The sequence below is a fragment of the Perognathus longimembris genome, chromosome 13, assembly GCF_023159225.1.
Source record: "Perognathus longimembris pacificus isolate PPM17 chromosome 13, ASM2315922v1, whole genome shotgun sequence".
Lineage (NCBI taxonomy): Eukaryota > Metazoa > Chordata > Mammalia > Rodentia > Heteromyidae > Perognathus > Perognathus longimembris.
The window spans coordinates 32,727,214-32,747,332 of NC_063173.1; the positions used below are offsets into that span (position 1 = coordinate 32,727,214).

Sequence of the window (20,119 nt, forward strand, 5' to 3'; positions counted from 1 at the left end):
AATGGCAGAAAGCAAGGGAAGGGGTAACACTGTTGGACAAGAATTGCACTCATTTCCTTACTTAGGTAACTGTAACACCTCTGTACATCACCTTTACATTTAAAAAGCAATAACCAATAAATAAAAAATAACAGGGACTAGAATGAGGACAATGTTGGCATCCGGGATTGAAGAGATATGTTCAAAATAGGACTGACATATCTTTTTGATTCCTTTTTGAGTTTGAGAGTATGCAAATGAAGACTTATGCAGGGTAGTCCCATTTATTTACATGCAAAGTTGCTTTGTGAGGGATACTTAAGACATTACAAGAAATTTCTATCCATCTCTTCTCTTAGTTTTCAATTTCAAGCCTTAACATGAGGGATAGACATTGTGACACAGTGTACACAGAATTCAGGTTCTTGTGCACAAGAATGGGGTTGACAAATTGTGTTAATCACTTCAGGCTTCTAGTCATACACTGTACCCATAACACAGAGGGTGGCTCACAAACAACAATAATTTATGTCTTATTGCTCTGCAGATTGAGGAATCTATGGTCAAGCTGCCAGCTTGTGCCTTTTCTCGTGGAGGCACATTTACAGTTTGTATATGCCTCTCTTTTGCTCTGCTCTCACAAGCCTAAGAAACAAATCATCTCTTGTCACTCTTTAAAGGGCTCCACCTTTATGACTTAAGCATCTCCTGGAGGTCACAATCTCTAATACCAATGCATCGGAATTTAACATATAGATTTTCAGGACCAGATTTTGAAGGACCAAATAGTTAATATTTGGATTTTTCAGGACAAGGAACAAAAGAAAGGATGTTATGTATGTGTTTATTTATAATGCAAGCACTGAAAAATTTAAAGTATATATTTCAAATTACAGCACCATAAGTGCAATGGTCTATTAAAGATAGTCTGCTGATAGTTGTGGGTGAGTGGCTTTCAAACTACTACCCATGGATTACTCTAGCCAGACATTTTGTTTTTTAAAATAAACTTTTATTGGGCATCATCCTCATTTAGTTACCTATTGGTTGTGGCAGTTTCCCTGCTAAAAAGCAGAGTTGAGTGGTCCTACAAAAGACTCTCTATCTCACAAGTTGAAAAGATTTGTGATTTGGTTCAACTGAATTTGCTAAGCTTCACTTAAGCTTTCCTGTCCCATGGGAATTCTATTAGCTTCCTTACATCTTTTGGAGTTTTCCAGAAGTCTTATCTTCTCATAGTCTTTTCCAGGTCTTCTGAATCCTTACATTCTCATAGTCTTCTCCAGGTCTTCTGAATCCTTACATTCACAAATGAATTATTTCACAGTCTCATGTTACTTCAGAAGAAGAATCCTACAACAAACCCCAAGTGCTGATGCATTTTTATAAGCCTTTGCATAAAAGTTAAGATTTTTAGACATGGCAGGTCCTTACATCACAAAATTAAAAAAAAATCACAACTGGTAATCAGACATTTTCTGATTCATCTTTTGAAAAAACAATTCCCTTGATGGCATTGGTTAAACTTATATTCCAAATTTCCATCATCATGGTCTGTTATTTCCATTTTTCTCCTTTATCCTTTCCTTCTTCCTGTTTTCTCTATGCCCAAATTTCAGTTTATTCATCTGTTGAGTTGTTGAGCTATTTTTTTGTTATTGCTTTGTTATATTCTGTTATATGTCTCATTTTCTACTCCCCAAGAGACTTACCAAGATGTTTTACTCAAACTTAAACTACTTCCTTCTTAAGAACATTTCTGTTTCCAACTGTAACAATTTCTTTTTATCTGGAAACTAGGAAGGCTGAAAAATGGCAGACCTATCTCTACTCTGTCACTTTTCCACTTCTACACTGCATTCTTATAATTGATGACATTTTTGCTTTCCTATGTCACACAGCGTGTTACATATGTGACTTAGAGTGCAAGATCACATTTATATCTTAACTAATTCTGCTGTTAAACCCTTCTATCCCAATTTGCAGATGAGAACATTGACATGTTTCTCAGTTTGGAAATATTCTTATGTATAAAGTCACATTCCTCTTAAATGAAAATTGAATGTATCTTTCTGCTGCTATATTTTCAAACTGTTTTTAAACTGCATCATAGCTGTTTTTTTTTAATCTTTTTAGAATGCCAATCATTTTAGAAAGCCAGATACAAACGGAAAATTGTTTTTCTAGGGAGGAAGAAAATAACGAAGTATTAGTTGATATTTTTAGACACTTTCAACTGTTGGGCCAGATTGTGGAAAATGAGGAATGACAGAGATCATATTTCTGTTCCAAAAAGGACAATATTCCACGTAAGTAGTTCTCCTTCAGTTAGTGTACGTAGCAGGTGTGGGGGAAAATATGAGAAACAACCTTGTGGGCTCCAGTGAGGAAACACTTCAAAAAATATCATTTGATTAAGAGACAGTGCGCATGATTCGATGAGGAGGCGGAGGTATTGCCTTGGAAAAGCATCAGCTCAAGACACACTAAATGCTGTGGAAGTGTCGTGGGTATGGGGGCTAAAAACAGCTTGTGGAATGACAAACTTTCTGAAAAGCATGGCAACTGCGAGGGGCCGTAAATGGCAACTTCATTCTCTAGATGAGTGGGAAACTGCAGAGGGTAATTTTTAGAGTGCTTGTTTTTTTTTATGTTATTGGAGTGAAAAATGATGCCATTGGAAATATTGAGATGGATGAAAATGTGTTGGTGACGAAAGAACACTTATGAAAATAGCACCAGGACGTGGTAACCTGATGAAGATTATGGGATGACTAAGCAACAAATTCGTTGATACCTGAATAATAGTGCTCTTAGCTAATTAACTGGAATAGACTGTCTTTTCTCTAAAGCACATTGGTGTGAAAATCTGGCATGTTCCCCATCAGGAGGCCTTTTGAAGTGCTCTTCATTATCAGGTGACAGAAAAACTCAGAGAACTAGATTTCTGGAATTGGAAGACTCTGGAAAATTCTGTCTTCTATTTGTTCAGTTGTTTATATTGTTTCTTAAATATATCCAGAAAGCCTTTATTGCTGTTTGCCTTTTACAAAACAGATGCCCTGAAAATCTTGTTGTGATCTAGGATTTCTTTGAGTTAATAAAGCTATTGGTTAATAAAGTTGTTCCTTTGTCTAATAGAAATGAGGTACAAAGGTCACCTGACCCATTCAATGTTATAGAGCTACTGAGTGATTACCAATTTCATAGAAGTACTTTAAAATATCCATTAAATGGAACTTCTGCATCAAAAAAATGAAGTTATTGCTTCAATTAATGTAAAATATGGATGGCTTAAAGATAATTGAGATGGGGTCCTGTTCTTGTAAAATTTAAAGGTCATGGGGCTGGGGATATGGCCTAGTGGCAAGAGCGCTTGCTTCGTATACTTGAAGCCCTGGGTTCGATTCCCCAGCACCACATATACAGAAAATTGCCAGAAGTGGCGCTGTGACTCAAATGGCAGAGTGCTAGCCTTGAGCAAAAAGAAGCCAGGGGCAGTGCTCAGGCCCTGAGTCCAAGTCCCAGGACTGGCAAAAAAAAAATAAAAAAAATTAAAGGTCATAAAGGTGGCTGTTGATGCTGAAGGAGACTGAGATCAGTGAAGTTTGAAACAAACACATATTCTGGAACTAATCTAAGAACCTGAACACAGTACCTTTTATGATCATCAGACTATGTCTGCTCAACATGGGAAGGCAAAATATGCCAGTTTAAAGGTTTCAACTTGCTAAATTCTTGTTGACTAAATTTATTATATATTCAAATATAATAAAGATGTCAAATTCAAATGCAATGGTATCATTTTTGTATTAATTTTCTCACCATTCACTTTGTTACCGTGATAAACCATTGTTTTGTATTATTGGAATGAAATCAAATATTTTCATCATTTAAAAAATATGGAAAAACGAGAAGAGGGGGAGAATGCAGTTAAGAATCCAATGTATATCCTACACAATAAAGAAGAGAGAGGAAAGGGTTAGGGAGAAATGAGGGAGAGGGGCTGGGAATGTAGCCTAGTGGTAGAGTGCTTGCTTAGCATGCATGAAGCCCTGGGTTCAATTATTCAGTATCACATAAACAGAAAAAGCCAGAGGTGGTGCTGTGGTTCAAGTGGTAGAGTGCTAGCTTTGAGCACAAAAAGGCTCAGGGGCAGAATCCAGGCCCTGAGTTCAAGCCCCAGAGCAAATTTGAGGGATTCTTTCTCAGTAAGGAGGGAGCCTTGAAACTTTTGGGTTTGGAGAACCTCTCCTAGAGTTTATAGTGTTTTTCATTCTATAGCCAGATTCGAAAGCCCTGGGGATGAGGAGAGCCTGTGTCTAACAGGTGATTTGCAAGGGAGTGGGGTCCTAGAGGCCTTAGAGATAAGGCTGTGGCAGTGTCCATTCCAATGGCTAAGGAAGCTGCTTCCTCTTGTTTCCTCATTAGGATTGCCTCTACCTTGGGCACACAGGTGGGAGCGAGCAGGGAAGTCAGCACAGGAAGAGAGCTGCCCTGCCAAATGGGCGATTGGTCCACAGGAGAGAGAATGCATGCTGTTGGTGACTCAGAATCAGCAAGAGGTGAATTTTGCCATCAGGAAGTTGGAGGTACTGTTGGTGTATTTTTCCATCCTTCTTACTTCTGTTCTCTCCCATGAGCCTATGGTTAGGGATACCAAATTGCACAGACCCAATTCAAATTGTTTCCTAGCACTTCACCAACTGTTTGGAATGACTTGAGCTGGGTAAAATAAAGCAACCAAAGAATCTGTCAGAACTCAGTACATAATATACAGCCCTGCTTGTGCAGGTGGTTGTTTTGACTGATGGATCAGACCAGGTGTTTGTTTCCGGCAACCACCCACTATTCCCCATCAATAATAATCTGCTCCAGTAATAGAAAGAGAAACAAATATTTATGATAGATACTAATTAAGTTTAAAATTTTATGATAGAGTCCGTGGGAATCTCTCCACAAACATTATAGGTAGTAGCCCTATTTTCTAGATAAGGAAATGGAAGCTAGAGGAACATTTTTTCTCCTTGTATATCATCATTCATTTGTAGAACTGTAATTTATATGACACATGGTTTGTTTGCAAATCCCATAAATGTCCAGCTAGTTCATCTTCCTTTTTATAAAATCAGCGTTGCTGGTAAATATGTCTCTTCTTTAATGATGAGGATTTTGAGTAAAGGTTTGTTTGCTTTTCTGTTTGAATATTTTTCTTTTATGCTGGAATTGTCTGATAATCCTTTGTAGTCTATTTGTATTCAAATGTGAAGCATAGAGCAGCCAATTGAAATTCCTTGCTTCAGAGTGGATTGGTGAACTATTATTTACTGGGTGATTGAATGAAAAGTGGGGGCCTTTGACAGGAAGTTCCACCAAGTGCTATGGATTTCCGGAGAGTCACTACACTTTCTAAGGAAAAAAAAGAAGCTCATTATATTTTGCTTGGAAAGTAGGTCTTTGAATAGTCTTATAGGCTACAGTATTTTATTTTTATATAAACATTGTTCAGTTACAGCCTCATAGCTTTTATGTAGGAGAGTAATAGGATAACTGGTTTATATTTTTAAGTGATCATTATAACTGTGACTTCTGGGCATAAGAGAGAAAACATTTATATCAAGAGCAGTACAAGCTGAGTGCTGGTGGCTTGTCAATAATCCTAGCTACTCAAAGAAACTTAGGTCTAGAAGATGATAGTTCAAAGCCAACAACATGTGCAGAAAGATTCTTTGAGACTCCATCTTCAAAGTAACCATAAATACCATGTTGGAAACATGGATCGAATGGTAAATTGCCAGCAAAGCAAGCAACTGAGCAAACATGAGGCTCTGAGTTCAAACTTTCATAATAGCAAAAATAAACACGTAACGTGAGACAAAGGATAAAGGGTGAACCAACACAACAGCAATACTCACAGGACAATATGTTGGAAACGAACTGTACAACTTTGGGGGAGGGGGAGGGGGAGGAAAGATGGGAGAAAAATGAGCAACTTTGACCAGAAATGTAATCACTACCTTATGTATGTAACTGTAAGCCCTCTGTATACTACCTTCACAATAAAAGTAAATTTTTTAAAAGGCAAGCAAAGAAAAAATACTTTGAGCAAGAGTAAGTATGTAATTTCTCAGAACTGTTTCTAAATATTTCTGAGGTAACTTCTGGCAGAATAAAAGATACAAAACAAAACAATGCCTCTACTTAGTACTACACAAAAAATACATGAGCAGTCAAGAGGTTATTATTTGGAATTCCTAGACATTGTAGTCTAAAAGGTGATAATAAGGTTCATTTGATATACAGCAAGAAAACAGAGAAGTCACTTTCTGAAAAGTAGAATCAGGAATCTTTATTAGAGCACCAGTGGTCAGCAGATGGACTTCTGTCTCAAAGATCTGCAGCCCAGAACAGAGCTAGCACATAGCTTTTAAAGACAAAAACCATATGCTAGTGTGGAGACCAAGTCTGACCGAAAATGTTATACACAAAACAAAGCAAGCTAGATGGGAATACTTATGTTTAATAAAAGTGTCACACACATAAGACTATCCAGAGGAGCAATAAAGGGTGATCAGAACCCCAATTATCTAGAGGGAGCATGAGTTTCTTGGAGCTCCACAACTCACGGCATATTTGCAATCCAAACAATGTCCTCTATAACCTGTTCTTAGAAAGTCCCCATCTTCTATTAACTTTTATTAAGATGCCAAGATGGCATTTCTTAGCTCTAGTATCCTTATTTTACAAGAAATTCTTTTTTTTTTTTGTACTTGATTTTATCATAGCCTGGCAGAAAATCACCTACCTCCACGTTTCAGAATCTAACAAAAAGTCTAGTGTATTAAACTTCACCTGAAAGCTAAGCTTTTATATGCATTCGTTCACTGAGTAATTCATTCAAAAATAGATTACAATTACATTCTACTTATCACTTCAACTTTATGGTGTAAGGTTCTGTATATTATTGTTTAATAAAAATATAAGATAATAAATTTACTATTACCTACCAGAATAAAGCAATTCATTGGTAATTAATTTATACAGACAAATGTTTCAAAACAAGATTTTCATGAAGGAAACTTAATTAAAAATAGTTTTTTGAGAAGTGATAGCAGATAAATGGTTAAGAATTAAGAATATCTCAGCTCAAGCAAGTCCTGACTGTACTCACTAGTAGAGTACCCTCAGGAAAATGGCTTAATATCCCCAAGCCTTAGTTCATGCTTCTATAGAATAAGAACAATAATAATCAAGCCTACTTCATAGGGTTTTAGTTAGTTCTTGCTTAAAGTTATTATTATTACTTTGAGGATAAAATACTTGAAAATTCACTACTTTAGGTGACACATCTTGGAAGACTGTCTGGATGGAAAGACTAGATAAACATGTCTAAAACAAGCAGAAAACAAAATAAAATCTACATTAAAATGATCCACATTACCAATGCTGAGGAAGCAGTAAGGTATGCTCAATTTATTATTTAGGGACTCATACAGGGAAAATCCTGAAGGGAATGAGTTTTGGATTTGGCCTGCAACATATAGAACTTTAGAAGTGAATGCAGAAAAATTTAGATCAACCTCCTTCTAACAACTTTTTTTCACCTTCCTGGAAAAAATGAGAGAAGTAGAGGAGAGAATAGAGCACAAAACTGATTAATGACAAGGTTACTGTAGTCATCAATTGGTGCTCAATGGTTTGGGTGAGTTTTGGGAGACCATGTTGTATTGCTTCAGATTTGTTGACCTTAAGAGATAAGGAAAGTGAAATATTTTTCTGCTTGTTGCTATCCAGGGGTGCCTTTGTTATTGGTTTCTTCTTCATCAAGTCTATCTTGCCTGGTATGGGGACAAGGCATCTAACAACATTGAGAGAAACTCTCAAGCAAAGATTATAGGAGCTGACTCTTGGAATAACCAGATGTATGGTCAGACATCAGTGTCATTTACAGATACCCTTTGCTTTTTCATGTTCTACTAATACTCCATGTTAGGCTTAATTCTACTCCTTTATTCATACTTCAGTGTGCTAAATGTCTCTAAATTCCTCTGAAACACAAATGGCTTGTTCAGAATCACCAAGGAACCCTATGATTCAAGGCTTTTAGTTACCATTATGGACTTAACTTAGCTCGTTTCTGTTGAGGCCATGTTGAACTTGGTGTCACATACCTTGGAGTCTTGATCAGCACTGTCCAAAAGAATCATCCATAGTGATTGAAAGCTCTGTATTCTTAACTTGACTACACTGTCCTATCTGAAAAATACCCATCACAGCTGGACATGGTGGAAGGAGCACATCTCAGAAGAAAAGAAAGTAAAAGAAAAGACAAAAGGGAAAGAAGTAAACAAAGAAAATTTAATCCATCAAATATGTTTTTATTGTTGTCCCTTTATTTACTAACATAAAATGCAAGGGCATAAATCTTTATCATGAAAGGTACATTACAAAAAAACAAAATACTAGAAGAATGTAAAGGTTCTTTACCTAGGGTAAGAGACACAAATCCACTAAAATATTACTCTAATAAATCTCATTATATTTACTATTCTCAAAGTGATAAGAAGAGATAACGGGAAACCTATTGAAGAGGACATCCTCATATAATGAATCTACCTCAATTCAGGCCTTTGTATGGTTTATAGGCCATGGAAGTCTCATCTTCTCTATCCTTTAATTTTTTTTCAGCCAAGAAAGCATAAGTTCTGTACTGTGAACATTACCAAACAAGGTGTACAGAAATTAAAGATGACACAAGTCAGGAACAGGTGGCTTGTGCTTATAATCCTAGCTACTCAGGAAGCTGAGATCGGAAGACTGGGGTTCAAAGCCAGCCTGGGCAGGAAAGTTAATGACACTCTTATCTCCAGTTAACCACCAATAAACCAGAAATGGAGCTGTGGCTCAAGTAGTAGAGTGCTAGTCCTGAGCACAAAAGCTGAGGGATAGCACCTATGCCCTGAGATCAAGCCTCAGGACCAGCACAAAGGAAGGAAAGAAAGAAGGAAGAAAGGAGGGGAGGAAAGAAAGAAGGAAGGAAGGAAGGAAGGAAGGAAGGAAGGAAGGAAGGAAGGAAGAGAGAGAGAGGGGGAGGGAAGGAGAGAAGGAGGGGGGAGGGAGGAAGGGAAAGAGGAAGGAAGTTAAAGATGATATAAATAAATGCAAAGAGATATCCTGTTTATTATCTATTCATTCTATCCACCAGGAAGCACAAAGCTGTTTCAGCCAGTCCAGAGAGCAGAGGGTATCTGAAATTTGAATAATTTCATGTAGCTACTCCATAATTGCCTCATTCCTCTTCTCAGAGTCCTGTTCATTCCCTTGGTAGTCCTGACTCTTTCACCGGAGCAGTGAACTCAACCTCTTTTGTAGTTCTTTCACTCTTAAAATCCATTCTTGGAATTATTCTTCAGTATAGCTGCTGTTAAGAAATTACATCTCTTTATATGTTTCCATGGAGATCCTTTACCCATGATACCCTACATACATAGTTGGCTGATCTGTCCCTTGTACTTTCCAATGTTTTATTATCATTTAAACAAAACAATTAACTTCATTATTATTATTCTTAATATTTTCTCCACATCTTTAAAATATTAAAGTCTTATACCCACATTCAGTTCCAACCATCAGGAAGTGAACAGCTCAATTTATTGAAATGCTACACATAGATGGGTATGACTAAATAAATGTCTCAGAATTAACTCTTTAAAATAACTCAGTCTATGACATCACTAACTCATCCTAGGATGCAATGCTGTGCAAGAGGGGAAGAAAGGCAGATAAAGAAAGTAAGTTCCTATGTGTATTTATGAGCATACAGGTAACCCTAGAGCACTGTGTATGAACTATTTCAGAGCTAAATTTGTTGGGTATTTGTCATCCATTGTTGGTGTATAGGTACTCTTGATGGCTTTGCACCCCAGTACTTCAATTCACCTTGTAAGGGGGAAGAATATGTTATGGAGACCAGAGAAAACAATCAAGTTACAGGTTGCAGGTATTAGCAGACAGAATTGTCAGCATATACAGGAATAGTGTGCCAAGGAGCTGTGATCCAAGGTCAAGGCAGCACTGTTCTGCCCTCTGACTTTTCCTCTTTCACGTTCTGTATAACTTATTACACTGAGGGTTCTCTTGAAGCTTTGCAGTTCCCTTCAACTAAATATTTGTTTTTTTTGTACTCAAAAGTAGTGCTCATGTGCAGCCTTTTGCAATGTAATATCCTCCATTTCCTAGGGTCTAGCCCAGAGCCTGGTAAACGCCAATTCTTCCAAATCTTGGTTCAGTTGTCACTTCCTCTTGGTTACATTCTTGGCTTCCCCTGGGCAGAACTGTGCCATCCTCTAAACCCACTTAATACCTTGTACATATTTCTGGTATATAGCTTATTGTGCTGTTGATGTTATACTTCTTGTCTGTCTCCCCAAAGGAACTTGGCACAATTGAAGAAGAAGGACTTTTTTCCTTATGTATTTTTATTTATTTATTTTAAAGAAGGAAGCATGTAGCCTGGCATTGTATAAAAAAAATCAAAGGATGCTGAATAATTAAACAAATGAAAGTCATGTACCATCCTCAGATTTTTTTAAGCAGCAAAGTTGTCTTTAAAAACTAATTCCTGGAGAAAGTTGGGGTTTTTTTTTGTTTGTTTGTTTGTTTTGAAACCAGAAGGCCTCCATAGAAGGAATGACATTGCCCCATTCATAAGGACATGGAAGTACTTGGAAAAAATCATACTAAGTGAAGTGACCCAGACCCAAAGAAACATAAACCCTATGGTGTTCCTCATAGGGAAGAACTAGTACAGGAATAGGCTAGTCATGGTAGAAGACCAAAATACCCCAGTAACTACACCCATATGACCACATAAGAAGATGCCAAGGGAAATGAACTCCATGTTATGGAAACAAGAGTTACACCACTGTTGTAATTATTCTCAACATGCTATATGAACTCATACTACTTTTTTTTCTCTTTCCTTGTCTGTTTCACTGAGTGATTTGTCTAGTTTTGTTTCTCTTGTAGTCCCTTCCTGTGGCTGTACCCTCACTACCACTGTAGTACATCTGAATACCCTGGATATTGTCTGATATGGGTAATAGAACTGGAGAAGGGAGAGGGAATACCAAAATTGAGAGAAAAAGAACAAAAAGACTAACCATTCAAAAAGCAACACTTAGAAACCATTTGGTGTAAACCAACTGCACAACTCTTAGGGGGAGAGGGAAAGGAGGAGCGGGGAAGGCGGAAATGAGGGAGGAGGTAACAAGTAGAATGAGAAATGTACTCATTGCCTTTCATATTGTTATGCCCAAGTCACGAGAAGACCACCGAGAAGACCACCAAGAGCCAGACATTCCGAAATGCAAAAGCAAGGCTTTATTCAGGCAAACTGCAGCCTGGACCTCGTCCTACACACCGAAACAGCAGAGGTTAGGAGGAAGGTCCCGAGCTGAAATCTTACAGGGTTTATAAAGGCAAAAGTCATAAAGTTACAGTAACCAGATGCGCAAGCAGGACTGGGGTGTGAGTACAAATCTGATTGGCTCGGGGCTAGGGACATTCCAGGGTGGTCTAGGGACATTCCAGGGCAGTCAAAGCGACTGGAACGTCCCCAAACCGGTTGGGGCATCTGTGCAATGGGGGTAGTTGTGGTCTGGTGGTTTCGGTACAAACAGCTCTGTTCCTGAAATTGGGGTGGGTTCTGGGTTACTCATAGTTTAAACAATCAACAAAATGGGGGCTGCCTGAAAATGGAGTCATTTTGGCTTTTCATTTCCCCCTTCTGATAGGTAACTCGAGAACCAATCATGGTTCTCCTTGCTCATAAGTTTGATTTTGACTGAGAATTGGTAGGGACAGGTTGATATTGTGCCCGCAATACCATAGTTGTACAGTGTTTATTTTATCCTTAACAAAAGCTGTATTAATAATATAGGGTTCCACAATCAGGACAAGCATAATCACAAACAAGGGTCTGGTCACAACTGAAAGTAAAGTGCTGTTGCCAAGGGGAATAATTTCCTCTTTCTTTTTTCCAGTGGGGCCATGATCTCACAATTCCAGTAGGAGCAATAATAGTGGCCAGGGGAGTTACAGTAGCTTGGGCCAGAGGCCAGGGAAGATATATAAATGGTACCCACTATTTTATCATCCCCACACCACCGGACCACCCATAGGTAGGATTTATGGGTGTCTAGGCTCTCTCCCTAGCTACGGAAGCACCAACCATACATAGCAGGCCTAGAAAGGTAAAGTTAGCTAAGTCCATCTTTTGGTACATGGCCTCTGTTGTGGCTAATCTGCCACCGGGGTTGAATGTTCTTTCTCACTGCGAATGAGTCCATCGGCTCCAGTCATTTTGATGGTGTGGGTGAAGAGAATCCAGGTCGCAACTCTGTCCACCCTGAGTGTGGTGGGAGTTGTCAGCAGCAGGATGTACGGTCCCTTCCAACGTGGTCCCAGGTTCCCTTGTCAGTGTCGCTTTACTCAGTTGGTAGCGGGTGTGGCTCAGGAGGAGGTCCAGTCTCATAAAGGGCCTTTAGCTTGGGCCAGATCTCTTGGTGGACCTGCTATAGGGCTCTGAGGGGGAGATAAAAGCTCATAACAAATGCAATTGCAAGTTAGGAATTATGGGAGGGGATCCCAAATCTGATCCTAAGGCTACACATGAGAAAATCCAGGCTTTACCTACAAAACCATCACAGCAAGGGAATCAAGCAGTTAAAGATACATGAGATCTTTCTGGTTAACATTTAGATAACATCACACAAGTCCCTTAGCCCTGCAGATGCAGGTACAGATAAACATAGTTTCACACCAAGCCCCAATTATCACCCTATTTATATTATAACCAATTTGATTACATACCAACTTTATTCATAAGCTCTAATTTTAAGACATACTGATACCATTTGCTACATACAAACTTTCTGGGGATTGTCTTCCTCAGTTTTAACATGCCAAAACCTTTTAATCTAAAGGAAATCATTTTTGTTTCCCCAATTCTCTTTCTAAAGTCTTTCCTTATATTGTTTTATAAGCTGTGTCTTATAAAACTTAACACATCCTCACTCACACCATCTTTCTACTTCCTCACACCATCAGCGACTTACTCGAGCATTCTGTGACAGTTGAAGACAATCCTTACTTTTATACTGGCTTTTGCAGGCTGGCACCCCACTGGTTTAGGCAGTGGCCTTCGGATTCATTTTCTTGGGCCTTGATCTTTAAAGGGGAGCTGATGGGTGAAGATCATCCATCTTCTGTAACTTCTTCAGGCTGACTCAGGGGCATTGGCCTTTCCTAGCCAGGAACCTATAACCTTAGTCTACTTTACCAAGGGGTTTCCAGGATCAGATGTCCATTGGGAGCTTTACTCCAAACTGAAAATTACATTTAACATTTAACTTTTAACTATACAGACTTCTTTTTGGGCTTCAGCAGTGTAGCCTTTTAACATCTTAGTTTGTAAAAGCTTTCTCCTGACTGGCTGGGGAACTGATCTCTGATGACCTAAAAAAAAAATGCATACATTACCTTTTCAGGCCTTTAACACATCTCAATAAGGACACAATCTCAGGTCTACAAGCTTTCTTTCCTGAACAGATGTACCAGCTCAAAATTCACTGCCAGTTAGGGCTTTGAGCAGATGCAGGGGGTTGGGATTTTTAAACTATCCCCCATTTAACAAACTTAGCTTTACTACCCACTATCACAGATGACTGGCAAGTTCCTGTCCAGTTACAAAGTAGATAGACATAGGCAATAAAAGGCATGCTTATGAACTATTCTTCTAGGACCTCCGGGGCTCTGATTAACATTTGAAAGGCCAAACAGGAGTGACTCTAGGATCTGACACCATCTCTGCCATCTAAGCAGTGGCTTTACTGCCTCTGGATGCACAATTACTTTGTCCCAGGAGTAACTTTTCCATGCTGGTGTAAATGCGCCTTTGGTATTTCTCTTGGTCTGTCACTGGACTTGGACTCAGGGCCTGAGTGCTGTCCCTCAGCTCTCCAGCTCAAGACTAGCACCCTACCATTTTGAGCCTCAAAGCCACTCACGACTCTGTTCCCAGCACTCCTGCTGGCCAACTAGCGACAAAGACTCTCACAGGGACCTTTCTCTGCCCAGGCTGGCTTCAAACCGCAGATTTCAGATCAATGAGTCTTACAAGAGGCCACTTTACTCCAATTAAAAGCAACAAGGTGGTCCACACAGAAGTAGTTTTAAGCATGCTCTTACCTGGAACTAATTAAGGGCCAATGTTACATCTTGACAGACTTGTAGGAAGCTGTCCTCTGTGGGCCTGCTGGAAACTGTTAGAAAAAACCTACAAACAAACTGGAATGGCAATTAAGCATTCATTTTTGTAGCCATAATTTTCCTTTTCTCACTTTGCAACAATCATTTAGGACAATTTTACTTCCAAATTTCTTATCTAGAAATGCATTCTTGATTTCCAAAGCCTTTTACTAACCTCTGCTTTATTACTAACACTTTCGCTTTTATCTGCATTGGAAAAACTCTGAAGCTTATAGGCATTCTGAAACCAGGTACCGCCCTTTGACTCCGGGCTACCTGTTTAAAAGAGCCTTTTTTTTTCCTTCAGTCCCAGTTACTGCAAGACCTTTGAACTCAAATGACAATTTTTCCTTAATGCAAGAATTACAATTACAAAATTAGAAATACTTATCCATTCAGCTTTCCAATAAATTAGTGAGAAATGTTAGCCCGTTTTGCCATTTCTTCTTACATACAGAGAGTTAATGAGTGTTTACTTTTATCCCCATTACTTTAATATATATATATATATATATATATATATATATATATATATATACTTTAAAACACTTGCCTGACTATATGTAACTTAAGATAGTTAAGAGTCTTACTATTACATCACAGTATACACATAAAATTCAGTACCTGAATCATTAAACTGATATCCAAAACAATCGTGACAAAAGTACATTCAACAGTATACAACAGAGCTACAAGCACAAGAATCCAGACTTAGGTTCTCTTTCTCTTTTTATTGAACACATCCAAATTGCAAAATACAAATAAACCTTTTAATTCCCCTTTAAGGTTTTCCAATATTAATATTGCATCCTAAGGGGCAGTTTTAGAAATTCCAGTCAAATCATTCATTTTTTCCACCAGGTTTCCAATGTTCACCTGAAAACAAAAGAGACAAAGGCCTCCATTGGCCTGTCCTACCAAACGGCCTATCTCCATCCTCATCCTACTCCTCAGAGCTTGATGAATTGTCTTGGTACTGGCTTGTCCTCTTCCACCATGAATGGACGCCCCATTATGGCTGTCCCACCACGTGGATTCCCTCCAGGGCCTGTGCCACCACGTGGACTGGCTAAGCTGCACCTTTGCCAGATCACCCCTCACTCCTGTGGATAGGCACACAGGCCCATCTTAGGTTTTTCCTGTCCTTTCCTATTGGTCTCTGACTGAGAAACCCAAGCAGTTTTTTTTTTTTTAACAGTGATAAACCTTTACACCCACATTTCTGACACTTAACCCTGATTTTTTAAAGAAACATTCTTTAGCTATAGTTACTCTTTAGAGTTATGCTTGCTGTTGGTTTGTCATAAACTGCCTTGATTATATTCAGGAATGTTCCCTGGAATCCCAGTTTTTCCAGGCTTTTAGCATAAATGGGTGCTGGATTTTATGGAACGCTTTTTCCGCACCCAGAGATAAAACCATGTGGTTCTTTACCTTGCTCCTGTTGATGTGGTCTCCCTTATTGGGAATAATTAGTACAGGTTTAGGCAAGTCATAGCAGAGCATTACAAAGCCCAATAGCTATACCCTTATGAACACATAAGATGATGCTAAGTGAAATGAACTCCATGTTATGGAAACAATTGTTATATCACACTTGTAACTACTTTCAACGTCCTATGTGTATGTGTAGTTTCTATTATTGATGATGTTCTTGTGTCACCTTCCTGTGGTTGTACCTACACTATCTCTGTAATCTTATCTGAGTATATTGGAAACCATGTTTACTGGAATTGGAAGTAGGAAATTCAAAGGGAATACGAAATTTGAGAGACAAAGGGTAAAAAAAGAGAAACAACTACAAAAGCAATACTTGCAAAACTGTTTGGTGTAAGTGAACTGAACACCTCCGGGGGGAGGGGAAAGGGGGGTAGGGAGGGGGGCATGAGGGACAAGGTAACAAACAGTACAAGAAATGTATCCATGCCTAACGTATGAAACTGTAAGCTCTCTGTACATCAGTTTGATAATAAAAATTTGAAAAAAAAATAAAGAAACATTTTTTAACTATAGTTACTCTTTAAAACAATGCAATAATCCTTTAAAGCATTTGGTAATGCCCAAACTTGATGACCATTTGAATTTAAACTTAAACTCACTCAATTTTACATCATACTAACATGTTCACACTCACACATGCACACACACGAATATTCAAAAGATCTTTTTTTTTTTTTTTTTTGGCCAGTCCTGGGCCTTGGACTCAGGGCCTGAGCACTGTCCCTGGCTTCTTCCCGCTCAAGGCTAGCACTCTGCCACTTGAGCCACAACACCACTTCTGGCCGTTTTCTGTATATGTGGTGCTGGGAATTGAACCGAGAGCGTCATGTATACGAGGCAAGCACTCTTGCCACTAGGCCATATCCCCAGCTGCTATTCAAAAGATCTTAAAGCACGCAAAATAAACATCAGCCGTACATTTTCCAGTGGCAGGAGGTATTTTTGCCAATCTTAATCTTGCAACACCCAAATTTTAAGACAAAACTTTTGACAATGATTTTATCATTCTCCAGCCCCATTTTCCAGGGCTTGATAGTTTTAGCAAAACATTTTAGCACACCAAATAATTTTCTGCTGAAGAAGGCTGGGTGGGGGTCCCTCAGCATTCTTTTTGCGGACACTCACACTCTGTGAGCTGTCGCCTGTACATCTTTCCAATGAGCTAAACATAAATCCAGGAGGGTAGAGGGAGTCTGTCCCATTTTGTCTGTCACAGTCAGGAGACACAGAAAACAGAGAAGAACAGGCCAGACCAGTCCTATAGACATTTTTTTTTCCTTTTCTGCAACACAATCTTTTCTAGTATCTGATTGAATTTACTTTTACTTTCTTTCCAAATTCACCACTGGACCTAGTCTCCTCAGTACTCAATCTTGCCCTAGGCCCTTCTGCTTTCAATTTCACTTTCTCTTTTACATCAAAGTTCAATTAACCACATCATTCAGACTAGTCCACAAAATAACAAGAGGTAAAACAATTCCAATAAAACAGAAAACACAAAACATACAGGCCTGATGCAAAACACATAAAGGAACTAAATTTGCCATAAACAATCTACTAATTTATAAACTGACAGCGCCAACAAACACAGGACAAGATAACAAAACAGGTTATGCAGCTTTGACACAAAAGAGACTATCAGAATCACAAAGAACACAGAGGTCACTCTCCGCCGCCTGTGGGTGGTTTGGGCTGGCCCCTTGTCTGCCCCTGTCGGTGGCTGCGGGTCAGGACTCAGGGCTGACGCATCCATGTCCTGGGCTGCCGGCGCTGGCAAGGGGGGTACAGAGGGGCATAGGGTGGAGGAAAGATTTCTTTTGAACAAATATCGGGGTAGGGGAAGGAGCTAATGGTAAGAAAGGCTTTACCCAAGCAGGGGCACCTCTGTCAACAAGTTCTCTCCAGGTAACTATATAAGGAACCTGGTCTGGATGGTCTGTATGGGGAGTGTAAATTAGGCACTGTAAAATCCTGATTTTATTTATCTCAAAACTCCCTTCAGGAGGCCTGTTAGCATCCTCAAAAGTGGACCATTCTGACTTACATAAACTTACCCACTTTTCTTTCTTGATGGCCACACTCTGATTCTGAGCTATCTCCGTAACCTCCTTCCAGTGGGCTGGAGTCAAGTCTAGAAGGCTAGATGGTACATTACCCATGGCTCTGATCAGGGTTTCAGTCCAAGTGGCTACAAAAAGCAAAACAATTATAACAGTACAAAACGAACCAAATACACAGCCTGAGAAAAAGAAAAGTTACTAGTATGAGTTGGAGATCTCCCAAGTTGGCCCCCAACCTCCTGCAAGGGTGCAGAAAGAGTGGACCCAAGTTCAAGTCAGCCCCCAACCTCCTGCAAGGGTGCAGAAGGAGTGGACCCAAGTTTAAGGTGGGCGGGTTAAGCCTCGGTGAGGAGACCTTCCAGGTCAGTGCTGGCTAGAAACCAGACCAATTTGCACCCTACAAGTATCAAGACGGAGTTCCAGGTGTCCCCCTTCAAGGGTGGAGGGTCTGGGATGTCTCCCAGTTCCTCCACGGTTGTCGTATAAGCGTGTCCGCTTTGACAGTCCCTAAAAAAAAAGAGTCTGGACGGCCGTCCTCAAGAGAGAAAGTAAAAGTAAAACACACAAACAGACAAAGGACAGGACAAGACAAATCAACAGCGCTGTTTCTCACCTTCTGGTTCTAGGGTCTTGGGGGTCTCTGGGCATCCTGGACGAGCCCCCAACTGTTATGCCCAAGTCGCGAGAAGACCACCGAGAAGACCACCAAGAGCCAGACATTCCAAAATGCAAAAGCAAGGCTTTATTCAGGCGCGCTGCAGCCTGGACCTCGTCCTACACACCGAAACAGCAGAGGTTAGGAGGAAGGTCCCGAGCTGAAATCTTACAGGGTTTCTAAAGGCAAAAATCACAAAGTTACAGTAACCAGATGCACAAGCAGGACTGGGGTGTGAGTACAAATCTGATTGGCTCGGGGCTAGGGACATTCTAGGGTGGTCTAGGGACATTCCAGGGCAGTCAAAGCGACTGGAACGTCCCCAAACCGGTTGGGGCATCTGTGCAATGGGGGTAGTTGTGGTCTGGTGGTTTCGGTACAAACAGCTCTGTTCCTGGAATTTGGGTGGGCTCTGGGTTACTCATAGTTTAATCAACAAAATGGGGGCTGCCTGAAAATGGAGTCATTTTGGCTTTTCAATATGAATCTGTAACCCCCCTGTATCAAACTTTGACAATAAAGAAAAAAATATTAACATTAAAAAAAATCTTCCTAGCTGGACAACTATAGCTTATGCCAATAATCATAGCTGCTAACGAGTCTGAAATCTGAGGATCACAGTTCAAAGCTAGCCTTGGCAAGGAAGTGAGACTCTTACTTCCAATTAACTACAAAAAAAAAAAAGTCAGAAATGGTGATTTGGCTCAAAGTAGAGTACTAGCCTCAAGCACCAAATCTCAAAGACAGTGCCCAGGCCCTGAGATCAAGTCCCTGACTGTCAAAAAATAAAAATAAAAAAAAATAAAATCGAAATACATTAATCATGTTCCTAGATACCCTTCAAGCAGTTCTTTTTCCTGGTATTGGTGACTCAGCTTGACCTCATAAATCTGTAGTAGAAGTCCGCTTCTGCTATATTGGGCTTCTCAGTGTCCAAAGACTATTTGTTTCTTTCTGGCTCAGAGGTTATGCTTAACCATTTTCTTCTTTCTGTTATGTTTGGTTTTTCTATCTTCTAGTTTTCCCAATTTTACTCAGCTCAGAAAATAAAACAACAAAGAAAAACACGTTTTCTCAAACAGGGAGATCCCACCTCCATTGTTAGCCCACACATTTGGCTCAGAACTTCCTGATACCATGTTGTTAACTATGAAAATTGTTGTTAATTAGATGAACCTTAACATTTTCAGAAAGAAAAGAATCGATGGTTGCTGCTTTTTAGATTAAATATACTGGACCTAGAAGTAGTGATTTCTAATGTGAATTTATTTATCTCTAAAAAGCAGTTTGTGAAGGTGAAAAAGTACAGCCGTAGAGCTCAATGGACACTGATGAAAGTGAATTACACATCCAGTGGATGGAGATGAGAAGGAGAGAGAGACTGGAAGAGAATAAGGGAATGGAAGACATTGTACAAAAGAAAATGCACTCATTACCTGACTCAAGTAAATGTAATCCTTCCATAGATCACCCCATAATAACAATAAAGCAAAGCTAAAAAAAAAAAATTCTAGGTAATGTGAGTGTAATTAAAAAAAAAAAAAAAGAAACCAGAAGGCCAAAAGAGAAAAGGAAACAAACAAAATCTACAAATGTGGAAATTCAGATGCCCTGT

The 20,119-nt window shown here is 39.4% G+C and overlaps 1 long non-coding RNA gene across 1 annotated transcript; it reads left to right on the plus strand.

Annotated features, from left to right (window-relative positions):
• Positions 1 to 4,085: 4,085 nt before the first annotated feature.
• LOC125362182 lies at positions 4,086 to 19,523 on the plus strand. The gene is made up of 3 exons (XR_007213034.1): positions 4,086 to 4,095; positions 11,830 to 11,834; positions 19,215 to 19,523. It is a non-coding gene; the product is annotated as an uncharacterized LOC125362182 (long non-coding RNA).
• The last annotated feature ends 596 nt before the right edge of the window (positions 19,524 to 20,119 follow it).